This window comes from Physeter macrocephalus, chromosome 17, assembly GCF_002837175.3.
Source record: "Physeter macrocephalus isolate SW-GA chromosome 17, ASM283717v5, whole genome shotgun sequence".
In the NCBI taxonomy this organism is placed as follows: Eukaryota; Metazoa; Chordata; class Mammalia; order Artiodactyla; family Physeteridae; genus Physeter; species Physeter macrocephalus.
Genome location: NC_041230.1, coordinates 45,012,306 through 45,032,150, shown reverse-complemented (window position 1 = coordinate 45,032,150; position 19,845 = coordinate 45,012,306). Strand labels below are relative to the sequence as shown.

Below are 19,845 nucleotides of genomic sequence, written 5' to 3'. Positions count from 1 at the left end.
TTTACAATAGCCAGGACGTGGAAGCAACCTAAGTGTCCATCAACAGATGAATGGATAAAGAAGCTGTGGCACATATATACAATGGAAATTTACTCACCCATAAAAAGAAATGAAACTGAGTTATTTGTAGTGAGGTGGATGGACCTGGAGTCTGTCATACAGAGTGAAGTAAGTCAGGAGGAGAAAAACAAATACCGTATGCTAACACATATATATGGAATCTAGGTGAAAAAAAAATGTCATGAAGAGCCTAGGGGTAGGACGGGAATAAAAAAAACAACAACAAAACAGAAACAGACTCCCTGACATAGAAAACAAACTTATGGTTACCAAAGGGGAAAGGGGGGATGGGGAGGGATAAATTAAGAACATGGGAGAAACAGATACACACTATTATATATAAAATAGAATAACAACAAGGATTTACTGTATAACGCAGAGAACTATATTCAGTATCTTGTAATAACCTATAATGTACAAGAATATATATATATATATATATATCTCCAGATCACTTTGCTGTACCACATGAAACTAACACAATATTGTAAATCAGGAGAAACAGATACACACTATTATATATAAAATAGAATAACAACAAGGATTTACTGTATAACGCAGAGAACTATATTCAGTATCTTGTAATAACCTATAATGTACAAGAATATATATATATATATATATATATATCTCCAGATCACTTTGCTGTACCACATGAAACTAACACAATATTGTAAATCAACTGCACTTCAATTTTTAAAAAATGCTAGGAATGTCTCTGGATCTGCTAGCTATGAATAGAAATCACCGATGTATTCTACAAGGTACTAAGTATGTCACTGTTCTAACTCATTTGATTCTCACAATAAGCCTAAGTGATAGAAACTATTATTTTTCCCATTTTAGCCATGAAGAGACTGAGGCAAGGGGAGGTAAAGTCACTTGTGAAAGGTCACAGAGCTGCAGTAAATCAGGCAAAACCCTAAACACGGTCCTACTTCAGAGTCTATTCTTTGTGACTTACGATAATGGCTTCCACCTTCATGAACTTTATCTTTTATGAAAGAAGATGACACATCAGCAGGTGATACACATTATATGAGGAACTGAATAAACACTAAAGAAGTTTAGGATAGGGCAACTGCTGGCTGAGTGATAAGGGAAACAGAAACATTTCATTCAGGTTCTAGGGTGGGATTTTGAAAGGTCAAAATGAAGGGTTGGAGCCTTCGGAGCAGAGGAATGACTTGAGGGCAGACAGGTGCAAGGCACGTTTTCCAGGATGGCAGTAACGGACTGAAGGGAGTGAGGGGGCATGGAGAGGGCAGTGGTCACTACGGCAAGAAAGGAGAGTGGAACCAGATTGTAGGAAGTCTTTCATTCAAAGCTAAGGAAACAACCGTCAAACTCTCAGCTCCTGAGGACCACCTAGTGTGTGTTTTCTGTTTAACACACACGTGGATCACCAGTTTTAGATAACTTGACAAATAGAAACCATCCACAATTTTAAATGTACAGAATAAACAATATGTTAAGATCACTAATAATAGGCATGGTTCTTCATATTCTTTTACAAGAAGATGGTATTTGCAATCTTTTACCAAGCTATATCCAGCCTGATGGATAGTTTGGTCTGTATGGGAAGCTTCCACAGTGAGTTGGTTTAACTATCACTCTTGTTATTTACTAAAGAAAAAAAAAATCTTGACTTATACATCACTGAGAAAAACAGATGTCATGAATATACAAATTAACATATTTACGGATTTAGTTTTCTGAGCAACAAACAATCAAGCACTGGGAACATGTCAAACTCTTTTGGTTCATGTCTTTTGCATCACAGTCCAATTTTTAAAAGAAATTTTTGTATCTTTCCCCCTGACATCATTACATCTTGTCTCACGAGAGGTAAGTCCAGGTAAGTAGTATGCCAGTAAGTGTTTAAAAACTAGTCCTCTGTGGGGAAAAGTCCTGCTTTACAGCATTTGTCAGTTCCTGTGGTGTAAATGCTCCCTCCATGGCAGATTTCAAGCTCCCAATGTGACAATACTGAGTTGGGAAGAGCCGCTCTCCCAGGCCGGTAGGTTACTGACCACATCTCAGATAGGCTACTTGAGCACAGCAGTTGGAATCATATTAGAGTTATGAATTTCTCAGTTACAGCCTCAGGTGCGAAAAGTGCATTTTTTCCTAACTCAATCTAATTTTCTCTCTTGAGCTCCTATTCTGTCCAATGTAGAAAATCAATCTAATCATTTCAGAGGAACTCAGTCCAGTTCATGGATTTCTCAGTCAGTTCAGGATTTTATTTCCGTCACCTTCAGCTTCGAAATTCTTGCAGGGATCTGCCTCCCTTCCTGCCGACCCTGGGGGCAGTGGAGACCGGGACCACTCTTTCTCCATGTTTTGCGTGGGCGGTCAAGCAGCTTCCACTCTGCACCTAGGTGACTGGTTGCAGATTAGTTGGGACATGCCTTTGTCACAACATTCTGATGCTTGTCCTCCCAGCCCTGGTGTGACGCTTTGCCCACACCCACCACTTCATGCCCTAACTTCTGCATCCATTCTTGGTGCCCACAGCAACTCCTGGTTCCCCTCACGTGCCATCCGGGGCTGACGTGGGCACTGTCACACCACCGTCTCTGCAGTGCAGCAGCAGGAAGACTTAGTGACTTCTCTTGGGGCGGGCAATCTCCTCTCCAAGCACCCTTTCACATACAGACACCTGAGTGTGAATGAAGGGTTCTGTCAAGTTTCCTACTATGGACTTAGTTTGAGGACAGGACTTCAGGGAAAATGATCCCTCATACTTGCTTTCTCACATCTCTTCCCTCAGTGGGGTACGGGGAAAAGGGATTCCTTTAGGCTGGTCACTTCGCCTTTCAAATCGTTTATATTTTAGATCTAAAAGGTACCCACTTAACTTTGTTCCCAAGCTGGGCAGTGACCATCCTTTCCCTTAAGCCATGGGTGGCGTGTGCCTATCTGCACTGAGAGGGGAGACGAAGGACCAGTGGGGAGGTCATGTCTATTTCTGCTCCCCCCATCACCCCACATAGAGAAATAGCCACTGACGCAATTATTATTGTCATTAAAAATGCCCATATTTCATCCTTCATTAGAGGAATTTATGCACTCACTTTTCCCAACATTGACCAGTTTACTTTCATGCAAAAAAACAAAAACCCAAAAACCAGAAACCACTGCCCACTTTTTTGCACAACACAATAAAAAGAACCCCCCAACCACTCACTTCCCAGCAACCTTGGTTTGGTAAGACAGTCACACTGAGATCTGTGACTGTCTGCCCACTCTCCTCTGTGAACAAGGTTTCTTGTATCCATCCAGGGCCACCTCAGTCAAGTTCCACAGCATCTTCCAATCTGCAACGTTCACCAAATGATCCAGAACACAAGGAAAAGTGCTGTCTCCTGCAGTATGGGTCACCAAGGCTAACCAGATTCGAAGACTGATGAGTCCTTTGCGCTTACAAAGGCAGAAGCAAGATTAAAACTCAGAAATCAAAGTGGTTCTTACGTTGAAGAAAGCAGGAGTCGACTAGTATTTTCTCATATGTACTCCTTCACATCCAGAACCACTGAAAAAATCTAGGTTGTGATAGTGTCTTTTGAGAGAGGAATTTTGCAAACAGTTTATTCTACTTTGCTCCCCAAGCATAATATTAATAATGAGATGGGGTTTTGCTATTAGGAGTGCAACTTTGATGCATATCAAATTCATAACATTCACACTAGAAGACACTAGTTTAGATCCGTTTTACAATCTGTAACTCTTTATGGATAGTCTCTATTTGTTGAGACACCATGCTCCTGGTTTCCTTTGGCTCTTTGAGTATATTTAAGAGAGACAATTTAAAGTCTTTGTCTAGTAAGTCCAATGTCTACCCAGTGTTTTTCTTATTTAGATGCCTGTATGAAATCACCACATTTAAATATGCACATATCCCAACTTCTATGATTTAATCTTTGTACTAAAATCACAGTCACTCCTTATATTTATGATATTGTATATTTATTAGACTTGTAGAAGAAATATAAGTAATAACACACAAATTAAGCAAAGATAGGTTACTTAACAGAAACTATACTGGCATGCCTCAGAGATACTGGGGAATAAAGACCACCACAATAAAGCAAATATCACAATAAAATGAGACACACAAATTTTCTGGTTCCCAGTGCATACAAAAGTTATGTTTACACTATACTGTAGTCTACTAAGTATGCAAGAGCATCACATCTTTTTAAAAATGTACATACTTAATTTAAAAATGCTTTATTACTAAAAAATGCTATCACCTGAGCCTTCACTGAGTCATAGTATTAACATCTAAATCACTGATCACAAATCACCATAATAAATATGATAATAATGAAAAAGTAAGAAGTATTGTGAGAATTACCAAAATATGACACAGAGACACAAACTGAGCAAATGCTGTTAGAAAAAATGGTAATAATAGACTTGCTCGACACAAGGCTGCCGCAAACCTTAAATTTGTAAAACCACTATTATCTGCAAAACACAATAAAACAAGGTATCCCTGTACTCTGTTAGTGAATTGCAGACAATTCATACATTCTTACACTTTAATTTGTGAAAAGTTTTTGAGTATTTTTTATTCCTTTTTCCTTGAAATTACCAAATGATCTGCTCAACCACTGCATAATATTAGCTGGACTTCGGAAAGCACGTTCAGAAACACCTATACATGCAAGGGAGGTAGGAATGAAAGCCTTAAGCAGGCGAAAAACAAGGTCACAACTGTGCTTTAAATTTTATTTTTATTGAGGAAAGCCTCAAAGTTGCATGACTTCAAAATTGCAAGGTTATTAAAATAACCTTGGTTAGAAATCCAAAAACTGCATTCAGGTAGTAGCAATGGAAACACCCCCCCTCCCCCCAAAAAAAGAGTGTAAGAGAGACAGATTGCAAACCATGAATACATAGGATTTATCATCTTCAGGAGGAGGGATCAAGGGAGAAATAAAAGGTGATTCTAAGAATTTTAAGCCATGGTGATTGAGATAACCACCAGGAATCAGAAAAGAAAAATGATTACAAGCAGAAGCTGGTTTAGATGCGATATATTTAACTTAAGACTTATGTTGAGCTTTTTTGTGAAGACAAGACATCTAGCAGGCAGCTGGAAAATTCCAGCAGGCAGTTGAAAATACAAGATCGAGATTGTTAGACATGTTTCTCCTCTAGCACAAATGTGGGAGGTGTCTGCACAGGCCTCCTCCTGAGGCCCTGGCAGTGGACCAGCTCATTCAGGGAGGGCATGCACAGTGTCAAGGTCAAAGACAAGGCTTTGGAAAAACCCACATAAACATTGTCATTTTGGCATGGCGTCTCTGATCTTGTTTTTCATTTTTATACCGATATTTTTATATAGTCTATTAAGTCAGTTGTATTTTATATGGCCAATTTTACAGTCAATTTTATGTGTGTCCCTTTTCTTTTGTTAATATTCATGATATGTCAATTTTTTTAAAAAGGACTCAAGGGAAAAGGTAAGAGAAGAATAACAAGTAATAATCAAATCACTGAAATGTGATTTTAGGCTAGCTTTCTACTTAAATTATTGGACATTTAAGGACCTAACAGTTCCCACTGAGGGAGAAAATCTCTGATATAAAGTCCTATTTGAGAAGAAACACAGAGAAGTCCTTCTAAAATAGTGTAATTTTTGTACATCTTTTCCCATGGAATTACATCTGAAGGGCAGCCTTCTAAAGGGTTACAGTTAAAAATCAGATGAGATAATTTATGGGAACAGATTTCAATTTGCAGAACTATTAGAGAGACAGACAGACAGACAGACATGTCATATATGAAGTGACGTCAGTAAGACGGCAGAATAGGAAGTCTCCCACTCATATACACCTCAGCAACAATAATCTGGCAGCCATCCACGGACAGAAGCCCCTTTGTGGGAGCTTTGGGATCCAGCCGCAGGCCCAGAGAAGTCTTGCCCCGCCCAGGGACCCACCAGGAGACATGCTTGACGGTACCCCCTGGAGGTAGGCCCACTGATTTTAATCCAAAAGGAGATTCTGAAACAGTCCTGTAACTAAGCCCCAGCCCTCCCAGCTGCAGTTCAGGGGCTGGGCAGGCCAGCTGACGTTGGTGTGACTGCAGATCTTAAAGTAGCCCCGTCACCTGGCCCCAGGCCCTCACAGCTGCGGTTAGGGAGCAGCCTTGCCAGGATACATGTCATCCCTGCCCCCAGAGGTAGGCCCTCAAACCTTAGTCTGACTATGGATATAGAAGTGGTCCTGGAACCCAGCTCCACACCCTCTCAGCTGCAGACCAGGAACGGTCCTGCCCGCTCAGGGATGTGGAGGGAGACACACCCCCCCTGAAGTGGCCCTGTAACTGGGCTCCAGCCCTTCCCGGCCACAACCGAGAGCAGTCCCACCTGCCCTGGGACCTGGTAGGAGACACGTGCCTCCACGCCCCTGAAGGCAGCAGGCCTGCAGACCTTGTCCCAGCTATGGACCCTGAAGCAGCCCTAGGAATCAGTTCCGGCTCCTCTCAGACACAGTCTGGGACTAAACCTGCGGGCCCAGGGACCTTCCCAGTGAGGCTCCTTCAAATGCACAGACAATAGCGCAAGGCTACTTAGATCACGAAAAACCAGGCAAACATGGCACCACCAAAGGACACTAATAAACTTCCAGTAATTGACCCCAAAGAAATGAAGATCTCTGGCCTAACAATTCACAATAATCATCTTAAGGAAGCTCAATGAGATACAAGAAAACACAGACAGAGAGCAAAACAAAATCAGGAAAGCAATGTATGAATAAAATGAGAAGCTTAACATTTCCAAGCAGTCTTTTGATGAGATGCAGCTGAGAACTTTCCCCCTTGAGGACGAAGGTGGAAGATTTTATACATCAGTTCTCATCTTCTGTCGGTCAAGGTAGCCTCACAGGTAGGCAATAGCGCCCACACCCCACCATCAGAATTTACGGTGCCCAGTGGGTTCCCTGGAAGCAGATCATCCCTCAGCATCAGAGGAGCCACAGGGCAGGAAGCTACAGGTAAGTGGTACCACCCAATATGAGACCCTGTTACACCTATGGGAAGTTGAACTTGGTCCTGGTTGGAGAAAGAGGTGGGGCTGAGAAGATGTAAGTGTTGCCTAAGAGGTGTCCAACACACAACAGCACATCTGTAATTATAATAGTCTCTAATATGAGTGAATACAAAAAAGATGGTCTTCTACTGCTAGCTATAGTCACAGTTCCGCTCCATCCTCTCCTGGGTAAGACGCTCAAGATACATATGCATGGATCAGACAAGAAAGCTCTAGGCCCTGCTTTCACTGTTTCTCTGGTTATGCAACCCACCATGCTTTCAGAACACATGTGCACCCCAGCCGAGAGAGAGCATCTCAGGCGGAGGCCAAGCCCGACCCCCTTCACACATGTATGCCAATATTTTGTTCACGAGAGAGAGCGGCTTTTAATTTTCCTTCCTTGTTTGTCCTTGACAGGGTTTGGTATCAAGGTTATGCTGGTCTCATAGAATGAGTTGGGGAGTATTTTGACTTTTTTTCTGTCCTCTGGAAGAGAATGTGTAAGAGTCGAGTCGTAGCTCCCTTAAGTGTTTGGAAGAATTCACACATGAATTCACTTTAGCCTGGAGTTTTCTGTTGGAGCATGTGAATTATGGATTTACTACCTTTACCTGACGGAGGAATATTTAAATTTTATTTTATTTCTTGGGCACAATTTTTCAGGCTGCGTTTTTTCAAATAATTTGTTCAATTCGTTTAAATTTTCACAATTATTAGCAGGAGGTCTGTTAAAATATCCTCTTATTATGTTTTTGTCTTACTGATTTTCTGTATCGCATGTTTTCTATTTCATTAATTGATGTACTGTTCTTTTATTCCTCTCCTTTTCCTTACTTTGGGTTTAATCTGTTGTCCTTTTTCTAATTTCTTGAGAAACTGAATAAGTAGGCAATGGATGGGTTATTAATATTTAGCTTTCGTTCTTCTGTATTATGTGCAGTTAAGGCTATCAATTTGATCTAAGCTGCATCTCACAATTCTGACCTATAGTATTTTGTTATCAGTGAGTTTAAACGTTCCCTAATTTCCACTGAGATTTCTTTTTGAGAAGTGTGTTAATTAAATTCCACACCTTTCTGGGTTTTTAAGTATTTTTTAATTATTGATTTTTAGCTTAATTCAACTGTACTAGGACACCTACTCTGCATTATATAAATCCTTTGAGATTTGTTGAAACAATTGTTATGGCGCTGAATAAATTTAAGTAAATATTCTAGGTACTCTGGATAAGAATGTGTATTCTGCAGTATTTGGAGGCAGAGGTTTATATATGCTACTCATTATATAAATATAAATTACATATGTAAATATTTTGTCAAATTTGTTAACTGCTGTTAAAATCTGTATTTCCACCGATCTCTTCTTTGGCATACTTCTTAAATAAGGTACAGAGAGAGAAATACTAAAAACCTCTCACTATGTTTAGTGTTTCAATTTGTAATGTCTATTTCTCCTATCATTTCTGTCCATTTTTCTTTCTGTATTTTGAAGCTCTGTTATTTCGTGTAGAAAATGTCAGACTCACTATAGGGTATTTCCTTTTTCTCCAGGATCTTTGACCCCGAAGGCCTGGCTATCTTGGTTTCTCTCAGATATCTTAAAGCGGTTAACTTTCTAGCTGGTTTACTTGTTTATAGAAAGGCAACTAACTGTTATGGGCTGAGCGTGTCTCCACTCCCACCCCCCAAATTCATGCACTGAAGCCATACCCCCCAATGTGATGGTATCTGGGACTTTGCAGAGGTGGTTAGGTTTAGATTAGGTCTTTAGAATGGGACCCCCCCCGATGGATTAGTGACCTTATAAGAAAAGGAAGACAGATCTTTCTGTTGCTCCCCACATGCAAGCACCAAGGAAAGGCCACGTGAGCACACGGCAGGAAAGAGGCTGCTGCAAGCCAAGACGGGATCTCACCAGGAACAGAATCTGCTGACACCCTGATCTTGGACTTTTCAGCCTCCAGAACTGTAAGAAAAAAATGTCTGTTGTTTAAGCCACCTCGTTTGTTGTATTTTATTATCATGTCTAAAGCTAGGGTTTAGACTAGAGTTCAGACACTAGCTTTTCTAAATTATTCACACAGCCAGCCACCTTGCTAGCCACCTTGCCAGTTCCTTTAACGGGAGGTAAGACAAAGCCTTAGGTAAAGTTTTATCATCCAGAGTTTCCAGATCAGCCTGTGTGTGGGACTTCACTTGAAATTGCTTTCTTCCCCTTGCTAATCCGGCTTCTTATACTCCCTCACTGTTTTCTCCTGGGAACCATCCCCTAATAAACCTTTAGCATCACAACTGCTGGTCCAGGGTGTGCTTTTGGGAGAACTCAACCCAATACATCACCCAATTACTTACTCACTGTTTATTTTCACTGTACCTGCATGTGAAATTTTCGTCCTCAACAGAATGAAAAATATTAGATATACACAAAAAGTGTAACCTATATATTAATGATAATTTTAAATTTTATGAATGTATTTTAACTGACTAAATTTAAGTTCCTGTATCAATTTCAATAGGTTCATATTTATAACTTGAATTCCTGTATTTATTACAGTTGAAGACATTTCCTAAGCCAGGTACACTCTGTGTCTTCTAGTTTGAAAAGACTTAGAAGGACAGTCTGCCTTAAGATTCTCCCCTTCTTCTTGAAAAGCCATCAATGTCACTCACTCACATGCTTTGAAAATCTCCATTATTAGAGTGAGTCAAAAGGAAAAGAGATGGTGCCTGCAGAATATTACAAATTTAAGAAGTACATTGTCATACAATTTAGAGATCCCCAAATTCAACCCCATACTTTTACAGCAAAGGAAAAAAAGAGAGGAAATGTCTTTTCCCCAAGTCCACCCACAATTTAGTATTATAACCTAGTTTTTGTGATTCCAAAACCAGCATTTTTTATCACTATAAATTACTTAGGATCAGCTACATGGCACATTCACTGGGCTTACATTATCAAACTGATTTAGAGCTGAAGAAAGCATGGTACAGGGCAGACAAGGATGATAAAGGGTAAGACTGAGGGAGGAGCAAGACACTGGCCAGAGATCAGAAGAGAGTAGAACATGTTCTTAAGGAAGAGGGACCAGAAGGGAGAGCTACATCCAAAGTAAGAGAGAACCAAACATTCAGGAGGACAATCACCTCTGGTGTTAAATCAAATGAACTGATAGAAGAATAGAAGTGATTCTGTATTAATCCCAGAAGTGAGAGCAAACTCTCCTATACTTTAATGAATAGAGGATACAGGCATATCAAGAAATAAGATGTAAATATTCACTAATCTTTATTTCACCATCTCAAAGCCAGTACGCAAAATACAACCTATAAGTACATGTGACACACCACTGACCATCAAACTGATCTGGAACTTCATTTGCCAAACCTTTATTGAAATGTTAGTAAGTTTTTTTTAACTTCATAAACCAATTTCCACTTGCTAAAAAAGTAAAACAATTTTCAATAAAACCACCAGATTACCCTAGGTCACAGACTTTGACTAAGGATATACGAGAACATTTTATCTTTACTTCAAGCTAATAATGAACACATAAAATATAACTCTTTGTCTGGCCCTGAATCAAGGCCAGCAGTTTGGCTGTTGGTGTCAAGCAGGAGCCTAAAGAAGTCTCTTTCTATGGTCTACTGGCCGTTTCAGAACTTTGGAAATGTAATGGTCAATTCATTAGAGAGAAACATCTAAGTCATTGGTGATAGATATAGGCTAATACTTATCTGTACTTGATTAATACTGGGATTCCAAAATTTTGAGATCCCTGATTTAACTCACTCATTAGAATTATAATACTGTTAAATCCAATTACTACAAAAAAATTGCTGAGGATCCAAAAACAGTCAGATGATTCTGAACTGTGAGCTTTCTTTGAATATTATCCTTTCGTATGGTCAGAGCCCTGACTTGTGTATTTTAGACTTCATTCAAATAGGAAACTTACATTTACTATTGGGCTGTAAAATTTTTTGAGTTGTATATTGCACTGTGAAAGTGCATCTATATTACGGACATTGATTGAGAAAGTTACTTTCATAGTAAACGCACCATTTAAATATGGTGATCTTCATTATATGAAAGGCACAAATCTTGCTGGATTTCATTTGCCTGGCAAGATATACAAATATTTGGAAAGTAAAATGTATTTTCTTTAATAGGAAGGGAAGGAAGACTTCCGTGCTCTTTTGAAAGGAAAACTGATTTTTTTCTATTCTGCTTATTAAATATTTTACCAATTTATTAATTATTGTAACAAATGTCTGGTAAAGGATTACTGCCCTTAATATATAAAATTCTTGTGCAGAGTAATTAAAAACTAAAGATAAATGCTCAAAAAAAACACAAATTCTTTGACCCTGCTTTGCTCTATAATTAATCAAGAATAAAAAGACTCTTCTACCAGAGTTATGAGGATGTCTGAATTTTGAGATTACCTCTGTATAAATCAAAGTATATATTTGGTCCTGTGCGGTTTGCTAAAGTGGGGTTAATTGGCAGGACACACTCTGAAACTGTTTAACATTCTCTTGGGAGCGTGCTTTTGTAATTCTTGTGGTTACAACAGTGCCGTGATCATTTTCAATAAAGCCAAAACCACTTCAGTATTATCCCTATTCTTCCAAAAGAGAGCTAGAGAATTAAAGCATAGGGGTTAAGTATTTCTTCCATCTTTAAAAAAGTAAGAGACAGGGCTTCCCTGGTGGCGCAGTGGTTGCACGTCCGCCTGCCGATGCAGGGGAACCGGGTTCACGCCCCGGTCTGGGAGGATCCCACATGCCGCGGAGCGGCTGGGCCCGTGAGCCATGGCCTCTGAGCCTGCGCGTCCGGAGCCTGTGCTCTGCAACGGGAGAGGCCACAACAGTGAGAGGCCCGCGTACCGCAAAAAAAAAAAACAAAAAACAAACAAAAAAAAGTAAGAGACAAATGTAAAATAGATAGCTAGTGGGAAGCAGCCGCATAGCACAAGGAGATCAGCTCGGTGCTTTGTGACCACCTAGAGGGGTGGGATAAGGAGGGTGGGAGGGAGACGCAAGAGGGAGGAGATATGGGGATATATGTGCACATATAGCTGATTCACTTTGTTATACAGCAGAAACTAACACAACATTGCAAAGCAATTATACTCCAATAAAGATGTTAAAAAATAAATTAAAAAAATTACTTCCTACTTAAATAAATGAATTTTAAAACGTCTTCCTAAAAATAAATTAATTAATTTTTTAAAAAAAGTAAGGTAGTAATGATTTAAACCCAGGAATGGTGAATTGATCCAGATAAGTCTAACACCAAAGTGTTCACTCTTCACCTAAAATGTCATGATCCACTGGAGAGAGTACAAAGGAGAGAAGCAGAGCAGGTTAACTAAGGTTCAAGTGTGCTGGAGAAGCTTGCATCCTGTGACTACAGGCGTGACTCTCAGGGATCTGACTACGCAGGAATTTTTGTCAGGTCTAAGTGCTCTCATCCCAACGTTAAGAACTGTACATTTCCTAATCTCAGAGATCAATTAGGGCAAGAGAGAAAAATAGGGCAAAGCTAATACAAAGTTGGGCACTCACAGCCTGACTCAGCATGGAGGTGTGGGTCCCTTGCAGTTCAGGTAATCATTCAGGCCGAGGGCTTACTCAGGCTCATCGCGTCCTGGGTGTGATGGGAAGCGGCTGATATGGAAGCAAATGAACTGTCGGCATCTTTTGCTCTCTAGCCAACTCTATAAAAACAGGCGGTCGCCAAGGTGGTCAATTCTCTACACTCAGCTCGTGAGGCTCACCTGCCCCACTTCCGGTCCTGGGGACCATCAGGCACATTTCAGACCTACACCCACCGTGCCAATGAGGCTCTCCTTTTCTGAGGCCTGAGTTTTTTCAGTCCTGTACAAAATCCATCTCTTATTCTTTTCCTCATAAACTACTGGTTACCAAATATATTAATTTTATCATTTTAAATGTGTTAATTATAAACGATTATATGCAATATGTTTAATGGCAAGAAACATTTACCTCATCCTCTTAAGCACTGACATGCACCATGCGTACCTTGGGAATTTATCTCTGGGATTTTAATTTAAGCATAATAGTTACATGTAAAGAAGCACAATGATTTAGGGCAGTAAGAATTGCCAAATAGGACTTCCCTGGTGGCTCAGTGGTTAAGAATCCGCCTGCCAATGCAGGGGACATGGGTTCAAGCCCTGGTCGGGGAAGATCCCACATGCCATGGAGCAACAAAGCTCGTGCGCCACAACTACTGAGCCTGTGCTCTAGAGCCCGCAAGCCACAAACACTGAGCCCGTATGCCACAACTACCAAGTCCACGTGCCGCAACTACTGAAGCCCACGCGCCTAGAGCCGGTGCTCCACAACAAGAGAAGCCACCGCAGTGAGAAGCCCACGCATTGCTCACCGCAACTAGAGAAAGCCCACGCGCAGCAACGAAGACCCAACACAGCCAAAAAAAGAGGAAAAAAATCGCCAAATAATTCTGTAGAGAATGTTATAATTTTCCTCACTAGAAGTACATCCAGAATGAGAGTTCTCCCTGTCAACTAACTAAATATGCTGATTTCTCTACAGATAGATGCTTGATTTTAACAGCAAACCCTATAGGCATGAGGAAAGCATTGCTTTATAAGCATTTAGAGTAGAAGGGCTTAGCTGTGGATAAATAAAATAGACAATGGGAAAATACAGACATATATTCCACTTTTTAGCAAAAGAGGAAATATTTTGATCTTACATAATAGAGGAGAGAAAACTCACAGTATTGGTTACTTATGGACGCAAACTGCTATATAATTAAACACATGTACATATATACGTTTACATTCACACAAATATTTTGTTTTTGCTGTGTACCACCATTTTATTTACTGCATTATACAAGCACATCAGTTTGCAATAACCCATTTCCAAGGTTTCCCAAGCACATGAAAATAAAAAAACATCCATTTGGATTATACTGCAACTTCAGGAACAGTTCTACATATATGGCTTCTTATATTCTGTCCTAAGAACACACTTGGACCATCAAATGGCACACTAGAACCTGTATGAACTGTACACTGATAATGGCAACGATTTAAGATGCCGAATGTAATTCAAACTACACTGAAACTGCAAAACTGGGACTAATATACAAGGGCAGAGAGATTTAATTCCATTGCAAAGCTGGTATTAGTAGCAATTAGTTTTTGTTTGTTTGTGTGGTTTACAGTTAATTTTGGATCACACATCTCTGAGCTATGAAATCTGTCAGGTTCAAATTGAGATGCATCTTCCCAGTGCAAAAAAAGTACAAAAGAAGTCACTTACTCAGTGGCACTTGTACTAGCTTCCCAGGGCTGCTATAACAAAGTGTCACTAACTGCACAGCTTAATAGAATTTGCTCTCTCACAGTTTTGGAGGTTAGAAGTCCAAAACTGAGATGTCAGCAAGGCCATGCTCTCTTTGTGGGCTTTAGAGAAAAATTCTCCCCCTGGTGCTTGCTGGCAATATTTGACATTTCTGTAGCTGTAGCTATATCATTTCAATTTCTGCTTCCATCTTCTCATGGACTTCTTCCCTCTGTCTCCTCTGTCTCTGCATCTCTGTGTATCTCTTTCCGCTTAGAAGGACACCAGTCACTGGAATTAGGGACCAGCCTAATCCATTATTACCTCATCCTGATTATAACTGCAAAGACCCTAGATCTAAACAAGGTCACATTCTCAGGTACTAGGTGATAAGAATTAAATATATCGTTTAGGGGGACACAATTCAACTCACAGAAGTCTACCCTTTGCTCCCTCCCAAATTCATGTCATCATCATGCAAAATATATTCACCCCATCCCAACATCCCCAAAAGTTGTTTTTTTGTTGTTGTTGATGTTTTTTTTTTTGGCTGTGTTGGGTCTTCGTTTCTGTGCGAGGGCTTTCTCTAGTTGCGGCAAGCAGGGGCCACTCCTCATCGCGGTGCGCGGGCCTCTCAATATCGTGGCCTCTCTTGTTGTGGAGCACAGGCTCCAGACGTGCAGGCTCAGTAGTTGTGGCTCATGGGCCCAGTCGCTCCGCGGCATGTGGGATCTTCCCAGACCAGGGCTCGAACCCGCATCCCCTGCATTGGCAGGCAGATTCCTAACCACTGCGCCACCAGGGAAGCCCCCCAACCCCGGCAAAAAGTTTTAACCCATTCTAGCATCAACTCTAAGTCCAAAATCTCATCTAAATACAATCAACACAAGAAATCCTAAATCTTATCTTCCAAACCATCTAAATTAGACATAAGCGAGACTCTGGGTATGGTGCATCCTGAGGAAAACCTCCATCTGTGGACTGTGAAACTAGAAAACAAATTATCTGCTTTCAAAATACAATAATGGGACAATCATAGGATAGACATTCCCATTCCCAAAGGGAGAAACTGAAAGGAATAAAGGGGTTATGGGTCCAAAGCAAGTCTGAAACCCAGCAGAGCAAATTCCATAAGTTTCAAGGCCCGAGTATAATCCTCTGTGGCTTGATGCTCTGCTCTCTGGTCCTGCAGAGGTCCCACTGGCCCCAGACTCAGGACCTATGGAGACCTTGCTGGCCTAGCTTCCGTCTCTTTCAGGCTAGGCAAGTAGTGTTTCTGCTAGGATAAAATTCTCAAAAACTGCCTCCTATGCAATTGACAGAAGCATGTCCTCCACAGATCTTTCTGGATAACCCCATCTGTATTCCAGGGTTCAGCTGAGATGATGGACTGCATTCATGAGTCACACTCCTAATCACTTTAGCAAAATGTGCCCACATCCTTGATGTTCTCTCTAGAGCATTTTTTGCAGTATAGATAGGCTGAGAAATTTCCAACTCATCAAATTCTGGTTCCTTTTTTGCTTAACAGCTCCTTCCTCCATTCATCCCTTTCCTCCGGTGTTTTACTATAAGCTGCAAGGAGAAACCAGGGCACATCTTCCATATGTTGCTTGGAAACATTCTGAGGTAAATATCAAGTTCATCACTTACAAATTCTCCTTTCCACCCATCACTAGAACACAACTCATCCCACTTTCCCACCACTTTATTACCAGGATTGCCTTCCCTCCAGTGTCTCATAATATGACCCTCTTCTTTTGGAGACCTCTCCAGAAGCACTTTATCCTCCACATTTCCACCAACAGCAGTCTCTTCAAGGCAATCTAGGATTTTTCTATCACACACCTGAAAATTCTTCCAACCTCTGCCCATTACCCAATTCCAAAGCCACTTTCATATTTTTAAATATTTGTTTCAGTAGCACTAAACTTACAGTACCAAAATCTATATTAGTTTCCTAGGGTGGCTGTAACAAAGTATCCCAAACTGGCTTAAAGTAACAGAAATTTATTCCCTCACTGCTCTGGAGACCCAAAGTCCAAAATCAAGGTGTCACCAGTCACGCATCCTCTAAAAGATCCTTCTTTGCCCCTTCCCAGCTTCTGGTGCTTGCTGGCAAACCTTGGAATTCCTTGGCTTTTAGCTGCATTACTTGAATTTCTGCTTCTGTCTTCACCTGGCCTTCTTCTCTCTGTCTTCTCTGTTCCTGTGTCTCCAAATCTCATTCTCCTTATAAGGCTTTATCTGGAGCCCACCCTAATCCAATATGATCTTATCTTAACTTGATCACATCTGCAAAGACGCTAGGTCTAAATAAGGTCAAATTCATAGGTATCAGGGTTAAGATGTGAACGTATCCTTCTGAAGGACATATTTCAACCCACAATGGAATTAAGTGACAAAATTAAATTAATATACCTCAAAAAAAGTAAATTTTCTTCTTCCCTACTGGTAGAAATGGAATAATTACATTTAACTGTAGTCTTTTTCTGATTTCCTTTCCCCATTACAGAGCCTAGTCATTATCACAGTGTTACCCAGGGCACTTCTTATCTCATAGATGGAAAGCAGTGGGCTGTTGAGCTTGATTCCTTATTTCTTGCTTGTCTGTTCTTTGGCTCTAAGTTTTCCAGATTCCATAGCAAAAAGGTAACCCTATCTGTGTTTCTAGGATACTAGGATCTTTATTTGCTGACTTAGTTTATTTATACATGACCTGCTGACTTAGCTGAACACCCTTCCATAGCCTGATTTAAATACCACAAGGAATGTCGGCATACTAGTATAATATACAGCCTTTAATAAATCATTCAAAATCTGATATTCTCTTGTGAACACTTCATGTAATTAATAGATAAAAAAAGAAAAACTAAATAAAAAAGAAAAACGTAATCAAGCAGGTTGACAACCAGCAAAAGATAATTAAAATGATCCTGTTGTGTTTCTCCATTTCATTAACATGCAAATGAGATTCATGAAGTTTAATATTGTGTTTCACCAAGAGCCACAGAAACGAATTAAGAATGAAAATGAGTCCTACTGATAGAGACTCCTGATGAGTATATATATTAATGAAAAATATGATTTGATCAAATCAATAACATATTATATATATATATAGAGAGAGAGAGATTTATTGAACCTCAACAAATGAAAATAAAGATAAATAGTTACATTAAATTTTGTATCTCTTTTGATGGGCCAAATCCTGTGAAACATTATAACTCAAATGGAGTGGTGGTAAATGCTAAACTCTGCTTTACTTTATAAAGAAATATAAGATAGAAACTTCATTCTAAGGTCAGTGTTGTGATGACAGCATTCCTACGGAAAGGACCGTTGGTTCAGGATCTGGACTGACCCCCATAGGGCTAGGAAATCCCACTTGCCTGTGGTAAGGGATTCAGAATTGAAAATAGGAAGAGATAGTCCAATGTGGCAATAACTTTCACTATAAGGCAAATAAATGTAACAGACAAGAATTATCTACACAAATACATTCAAAGCCCACAAAATTCTCCATTTGATACAAGGATCTCAGTTATTACTCTCCAATGATATTCTCACACTAAGAAACACACAAAGTTATGGCAATTATACCTAATTTTAAAAAAAAAAGAAACACACAGAGGACTGTATCAAATAATATCAGATAAAACTTTTTAAATAAACTCATGCTACAGAGTTAGATATTTATAACATGGACCATATGGCAAAACACACACACACACACACACTCTATTTGTTATGTCCAATGTTCAATGTACTCAAATATTAAACAACAGCACAGGGCTTCCCTGGTGGCGCAGTGGTTGAGAGTCCGCCTGCCAATGCAGGAGACACGGGTTCGTGCCCCGGTCCGGGAGGATCCCACATGCCACAGAGTGGCTAGGCCCGTGAGCCATGGCCACTGAGCCTGCGTGTCCAGAGCCTGTGCCCTGCAACGGGAGAGGCCACAACAGTGAGAGGCCCGCATACCGCAAAAAAACAAACAAACAAAACAGCACAAAGGATAAGATCAAGGAGTAAAATTAGAAGAAGTAGCTGCAGCATGTGAGAAGGGAATAATAAATGAGTGAATCACGGTTTTAATAATATATGATGTCGGTGTCTTTTTTTATGGTTGTTAAAAATATTTTCTTTGTTAGTATTGCCAATACTCTTTCCATAGAATGCATGAGCAGATGGGTTTTGCCTTAGTATATTATAGAAAGGGATAATAACGATACCTTGCCTTTAAGTGCAGAGAGTTTTGAAATTCTCTTATATCTACAGCAAGTTGCCATTTAATTATCTGCACTTTTCTTTAAACATACTCAAGCAATGAAACACAACCTACCTAAGAGATAGTCAACAATACGAACTGAGTATTCCTAAAGGAGCATGAAAGCTTATTAACTTCCCATTCCTCAACAGGAGAGAAAGTCATGTCATTCATTTTAAGAATTAAATAAACTTAGGGATGATTATTGTTAAATAACTAGCAACTTTTAAAATCACTTCTTGCAAACTTCCTTGCTTATCTTGAAACAGAGGGCCAATTAAATTTTCATGGCTACTGTATACATAATGATTGTATATTGTAGAAAAGTATATTTGAGGATCAAGATGGCAGAGTAGGAAGACCCTGAACTCACCTCCTCCCACACGCACACCAAAATAACAACTACTTAGAAAGTAACTGTCAGGGATTCCCTGGTGGTGCAGTGGTTAAGAATCCGCCTGCCAATGCAGGAGACACGGGTTCGCGCCCTGGTCCGGGAAGAGCCCACATGCTGCCAAGCAACTAAGCCTGTGCGCCACAACTACTGAGCCTGTGCTCTAGAGCCCGTGAGCCACAACTACTGAAGCCTGTGTGCCTAGAGCCCGTGCTCTGCAACAAGAAAAGCCACCACAATGAGAAGCCTGTGCACCACAATGAAGAGTAGCCCCCACTTGCCACAACTAGAGAAAGCCCGCACGCAGCAATGAAGACCCAATGCAGCTAAAAATAAATAAATAAATAAATTTATTTTAAAAAAGAAAAGAAAACAAAGTAACTATCTATGAGAACAACCTGAAGATAAGAAAAGATTTTCCACAACTAAAATATAAAGAAAAAGCCACAACAAGACAGGTAGAAGGGACAGAGATGGAGTCTAGTCAGTAACCCCAGCACAGGATCAGTGACCCACAAACATGAGGGAAATCATAGCAACAGAGGTCCTCCATGAGGGGCATGGTGTTCAAGCCACACATAGGGCTCTCAGCCCAGGGATCCTGCACAGGGAAAATGAGGCCCCAGAAGTCAAGCTTTGAAAACCAGCAGGGCATATGTTTGGAAGAGCCAGAGGGCTATAGAAAACAGAGACTCCACTCTTAAAGGGTGTGCAGAAAATCTTACATACT

General features: G+C 40.2%; 1 protein-coding gene and 1 non-coding gene across 6 annotated transcripts in view; one reads left to right on the top strand and one right to left on the bottom strand.

Moving 5' to 3' along the window:
* The window catches only part of CNTNAP4 (contactin associated protein family member 4), a 287,771-nt gene that overhangs the window by 221,544 nt on the left and 46,382 nt on the right, over positions 1-19,845 (bottom strand). The window lies entirely within an intron of this gene.
* On the top strand, positions 10,680-10,811 carry LOC112065254 (small nucleolar RNA SNORA2/SNORA34 family). The gene has a single exon (XR_002891932.1). It is a non-coding gene; the product is annotated as a small nucleolar RNA SNORA2/SNORA34 family (small nucleolar RNA).